Genomic DNA, 6,000 nt, shown 5'->3' with positions numbered 1-6,000 from the left:
TTTATGAATTGGTAACTGCTGGGTCTGTCCTTATTGTTTTGGGATTCCTCTGCTCCCACATGGACCTGGCAGTCCCTTCCTAAAATGCTGGGGTAGTGCAAGAATGCTATTTCTGTAGCTACCCATTCCACACTGGGTTCTTAAATGCTGGTTAATCAGACCTCAAGAATGTGGCTGTTCTGAGAAGTGGGATGCTAAGGGCAAAGATGCATCTTATCCTCTGCAGAATCTCCAGTGGGTGGAGGCAGTTCAGGCTCTACATCCTTTATTCAAACAGGGGACACAACTTGCCAAAAATGTGGCGTATTAGTAACTGTAGTCCCTGCTGGGACCTGAGGTGAGACCACAAACTCCGTTTTTTTGGAGCATTGAGACTCCTCTGAATATAACAAAGGCCAGGACTTCTGGAGATGGATCATTGCATCCAACAATCCTGAACATCAAAGGCCATTCCCTAAGAAATCACTAAGGACAGCGGTGGTGTTTGCCTGCTGTACCAACTGTTTGGGGAGAACAGGGTTGTTTGGAGGGTTTGGGGGTTTTTTTGGTGTGGGTTTTTTATTTTAATTTGGGTTTGGTTGGCATGAGCTATTCTATGCCAGGCAAGCTGGAACATTATACAAATGTTGTAACGGAAAAATTCACAAACAAATATTCAGGCACTTATGTAGGATTGTAGGGGAGGGTGAGAGCAGCTGCTTGTATTGTTGCAAAAGCTAAATGTTTTCATGGAAATACAGCTCCTTTTGCATCCAATTTATCATTTCAAGCACAACAGTGCAAGGATCAGGAAGGAACTGGGCCTTGGGATGCCAGCTTCTGTTCGTGGATTTTTCCTTTCATTCGCTGCCTCTGTCTCCATTGTGTTCCTGTTGAATTCAAGGATTAAAACACTACTATACTTTTGACATCAAGTCTGATTTGCCTTCTGAGAGATTTTTAAACTTCTGTGCATTTTAGGGGACTGTTCATATCTTCCTTGCTTAATGAAATTGCTCTGGAGGTGACATGGTCAGTGCCCAGAGCTGTCTCAGTGAGATGGATCATATATGAGTGTAGAGGGAAAAGGATGATGACCAGGGGCTGATTCACATCACTGAGTGCTGAACACATTAAATAGCTAAATGCAGGGCTACCCATAGGTAGTTTAGGGTAGAGAGCCTAATTTGAGAGAGTGACTGCTGGAAAACATGGAGATCTGTGCTAATGGATATCCTCCTTCACTGGTTTGGAAGAGCTGCTTGATGCTCATCATATCTCCCTGGTCACACGTGTCCCAGGAAACCTCTGAGCTGGATGAGCTTGTAAATGCTGCTGTGTAAAATCAATTGTCAGTAACAGGTTAATTCAGCTGAGAAGTTTGTGAAGAGAAAGGAAGCCAAGAGATAACAGTGGGGCATAATGGGAATGTAGGTGTGTAATTGCAGGGTTGGGATTCTTGTTCCACAGAGCTGCAATCTGTTCGAAGCCCAAGAATGCACAGGGCTGGACAGACTCCTGTCACTGTCCTGTGTTTTGCTCTCACAGCCTTGATCACCACCTGATGATATGACCTTTCATGAAATGTGGTCAGTTTAAGGCTTATAACGCCAAATCTGGGGTTTGTGATCCTGTAGTTTGGTGTTCTGTGTAGCTCTTTTTTTCCTAAATGAGAAGCTGTGTGTGTGTGTGTGTGTGTGTGAGTGAGTCCTAATTTTGAATCACATAAAGGAAAATCCTGGAAAAGGACAAAAGTAGCTTTGAGTCATAATTATTTACAGTTGAACATGTTAGATTACTGAAGGCAGTCACTGCTCCTGATAATGGTAGTGGCTACACTGGTGCACATTTTGGCAAAACCTTATTTCAGGGAGACTCCAGTCCTATGACAATTACGGTTTAGGGATTATTGTGACTTTCTGAAGTACAAAATGAGGGTTTTTTCCCCCAAGATCTTTATTAACTGAAGAAGAAATCTGGATTTTAAATAAGCTGGGTTAGAGATAATTTCCTTTATTTCCAAAACAGCCATGTGATGTCCTCTTGATGGTCCAGTTCCTCAGGCTGTAGTAACTGCTAGGACTAAGTGAGGTCCAACCTGGTTAAAAACAGGACTCACATTTGGGTTTTACCTTCTGTGGGTGGTTCAACCCCCTATTCCCCTCTGCAAACAGAGGGGAGAGAAGGTGGGAGGCTGGTTATAAGCTTCCTGCAGGCCAGGTCTGGCCCATGGACCGGCTGGACTCTGACGCTGAAGTGAATATTGGTGCACTGCAAACGCGGGTTTGTTTGCTCCAAGGTAAGTTATAGCTGTTGTCAACCAGCAGCGCTTCTGCTCACACTGACCCTCTCTAGAACTCTGGAGGCGAGGGAAAATCAATAAGTGCAGACTAGGATAAACTAAAATAAACATTTTCAAGCTTTTAAGATACTAACAAAATAATGAAAGGAAGAAAATAATCCCTGAAGGGATAAGCTCTGTTGACTGCACTAGGACAGAGCAGGGCTGAGTCTGTTCTTGCCTCACTGAAAATGCAGCCAAGTGCCTGCAAGGTCCCTCAGCAGAGCCTGGTCAAGGACCTGTGCCTGCAGTCCGTTGTGTCACCCACACAGTGCACTGTGTTTGTGGCCACTGGGACCAGACAGTGATGGGCTGTGGGCTGAGGGGCTTCCAGGGACATGCACAAGGCTGTGTCACTTCTCTGCAGGAAGGCTGCTGATTCTCTTAGCCCTTCTAATGCCTGTGAGTGGAATCTGCAGAGACTGGTCAGAGCTCCTCCTGGAGCAGAGATGACCTGCATAACCTGGAAGAAGCAGGAGGATGAGCTACCTAAGTTCAGATTTGCTTTTTGTTGTATCCACACACCTCCTGATGGTGACCCCAGTGTGAGGGAGCTTCCTAGCTTTTAGACAGACACAGTATCCCCAGTACCTGGGAAGACGTCACCCACCTTCATCACCAGGGCTGTGGGGACACTCCTCTTTCGTAACCACCATTTCAAGACTAGCTTGGTGTAATGTGCTTTCCCAGGGGCTCAGATCCATCGAGCAACTGAAGTGGGTGCAGAAAATGTTGTGTGCTTGGTAAGCAGAGTAAGGACTCATATCTTCAGGTTTGGGACTTTAACCCACCCAGCCTGACCTCCTGTGTCATGAAATTACCCCCCGTTCTCTCTGCAGGGAGAGCAACAGCTCATGTTGAATTCAATAATGCACTTTCTAGAAAGGCAATCAACCTGGATTGAAGGAGATAGTGGGATAGAGGATACACCCCTTCTTTAGCATTTTGTTCCAGAGGATAATCACTCTGTAACAAATGTGAACCAGATGATTCATTAGGACTTTTCTAACTCCAGCTCTCAGCCATTGTTCTGGTTCTTGCTATGCCTTTTCCCTCTTGATTAGAGCTCTTAAAACTGGCATTTTTCTCCCCATGTTACAACTTGCACATTGTAATCAAATTGCCTCTCAACAACCTGTAACAGCCAAACCCAGCAATGTCTCTGAGCTAGAATCCACGCCGTTCCTCCTAAGAGGTGGTAACCAGTGATTTTAGCAGTTCAGTCATATGATTCATCCTGCCACTAAAGACAATTCTATCACGTTTTTTCCAGTTCCCTCTGCTTTTCCTTTATATAAATCTCGTACGGATGCAGTGGCATCTGCTGTGTTTGTGAGTTTTCCATGTACAGTGGAAGGTGTTAAGGTTGGCTGTGTGTCCATGTAACTCACTGCCCAAGCAATGCCTCTTTGTGCTGTATCTGTGGATGTCTCTGAGCTGAAACTCCTCTCTGTGTCAGAAATAAAAGGATGCCCTTGCAGCCTTGGTCCTGCATTGCTCCATGTTTGATGGCCTGCTCAAACTTTGGAGCATGTACACTGACCTTAAGTTGGTGTTTGGGATGGTTTTTCTTTTTGGAGGGATTTGCTGGATCAAGGGGACTTGGAGAAGTCACTCCCCAGCCTTCTTAGGCAGTTATTTTAACATACAGTAAACCACCTTGGCTTCAGTGTCACCTCTGTTTTTGTGCTTGGTACTGGTTAAATGGAAAGAAATAAAATTAAACTTCAGTTCCTTGAGAAAGCTCTGCTTTCTTAGCTGCTTTCAGGAGAACCACTCGATCCATAAGACTAAGGTCTTTAATTCTGCCTTGCCTTTTAATCTCATTAACATCTCCTGAACATTGCTTTCTGTGCGCAGAGCCCAGGGGCAGCCCAAGCAGTGAAAGAAGTAGAGTAGAACAGACAGTGGATCAGACCATACGTGTCTGAGGGCTCCTGGACACTTTGGCTGGTCTCTCTGGAGCTCCTTGAACCTGCAGTTCAGCTCTGTTTAATGCCTGATATGTCTGGCTTAAAGAACACATGAGTTTTGCCTCCACTGCTGGGCAAGTTGGGTGGTCCTTGTGAAACCATTTCACTCCTTTTCCCTCTTTCCTTCTTTTTAATTCTACTGGTTTCTGTTGGGTTTTTGTTTTGGTTTTGGTTTTTGTTTGCTTTTGAGCTATATAATACTCTGGGTGACCACTGTCACTTGCCCAAATTACGTACACCCCTAGAATAGTGGAATTAGTGGGGATGTGAACAAGCAGCTTTGCCAGTATAACCTCTCCCATACAGTCAGTCACATTGGAACTGCAGATGCTGCTATGGAGTAAACAATTATTCCCCTAGACTTCAACAGGTCAACCTGAACATTATCATTAATCCAGATGTGTTGTTTCTGTCACTGAAATGAGCTCTGGAACGTCTGTGCAGGCCCACTCTCAGCATTAAAATGTCATTTACCGCTAGGGAGTGTCACACGTCACCAGGAAGGGTGTTTGCTCCTTTCTTCAGAGGCGTTGCTCAAACAGCCCTGAATTGCTGCTGACTCATCAAAAAGTGCCCTTTCCCCCCAGCAGCGTCCCAGGGGTTCCCTTGGTGATATCTCTCCAGATTTCTGACATAGTCTGTCCCTGGTGTCATCAGTGGCAGGGTGTGACACAGCCAGGTATGCTGAGCACACACACGGGCTGTGCTGTGAGAGCTCCACGTTCCGCAGAGGAAGGCGATGGGGGTTTGTTTAAATGTGTATCCTGGAGACAAAGACTTTAATCATGACACATTTTCTTAGGTAAGATCAACAGACTGAGAGAAACCCGAAATCCTAACGTGCTGTTCTTGGACGAGCGTGCGTTGGCTCACCAGCAATCACTTTATTTCTCTGTTTTTAGTTACCTTTTGTAGTTTTACGACAGGTATGACAGGCTGGAGCCACTCTGGTTCTGAACACTTTTATCTCTTTGAAGACTCTTCTTTTTGAAATGAAATGTCTCTTGGCCGTTCTTAGCTCAAAGGTGAAACTTTATAGGGAGCGGGATGGAACTGTTTGCAGTGAGGGGAGCTCTGGAGCAATTTTACTTCCTTTGAAGATGCATGTTGCTCCTGAAGCTACTTCTGTGCAATAGGAAAATCGTCTGGGGCCAGGCAGGGAGCTGCAAGGTTGGTGGCACCTTCCAGGGAGCCCTTGCCCTGCCTCAAATCGTCCCTTCCCTGACAGTCCCTGTGCCTTTAGACAGCTCTGGGCGCTCAGAGTAGGCAAGGAGAGTTTTTGTTTTTTCCAGATAACTACACAGTTCTGCCCATCGGTGTGTTTGAAGCCTGCTGTGCAGCGCTGTAGAATAATAAAGGTAGAGAAAGGGAAGTCATTACTTGGTCCCACTGTGCTGGTGATGCTGGGCAGGTAAGACCCGGCTGCTCCCGGGCTGAGGGGGCCGGGCTGAGGTGAGCTGAGGGGGGATTCCCTCAGGGCCGGGCTGAGGTGAGCTGAGGGGGGATTCCCTCAGGGCCGGGCTGAGGTGAGCTGAGGGGGGACGCCCTCAGGGCCGGGCTGAGGTGAGCTGAGGGGGGACGCCCTCAGGGCCGGCTGAGGTGAGCTGAGGAACCGCCTTCATGGCTGGTCTGAGATGGGCTGAGGGGGAAGCCCTCGTGGCCGGTCTGAAGGGACCACCTGAGGGCCAGGCTGAGGCAGAATGTGGG

This window comes from Pipra filicauda, unplaced genomic scaffold, assembly GCF_003945595.2.
Source record: "Pipra filicauda isolate LSUMZ 115617 unplaced genomic scaffold, ASM394559v2 scaffold71_size5581439_pilon, whole genome shotgun sequence".
NCBI lineage: Eukaryota > Metazoa > Chordata > Aves > Passeriformes > Pipridae > Pipra > Pipra filicauda.
Note: the sequence above shows the minus strand (reverse complement) of the source record.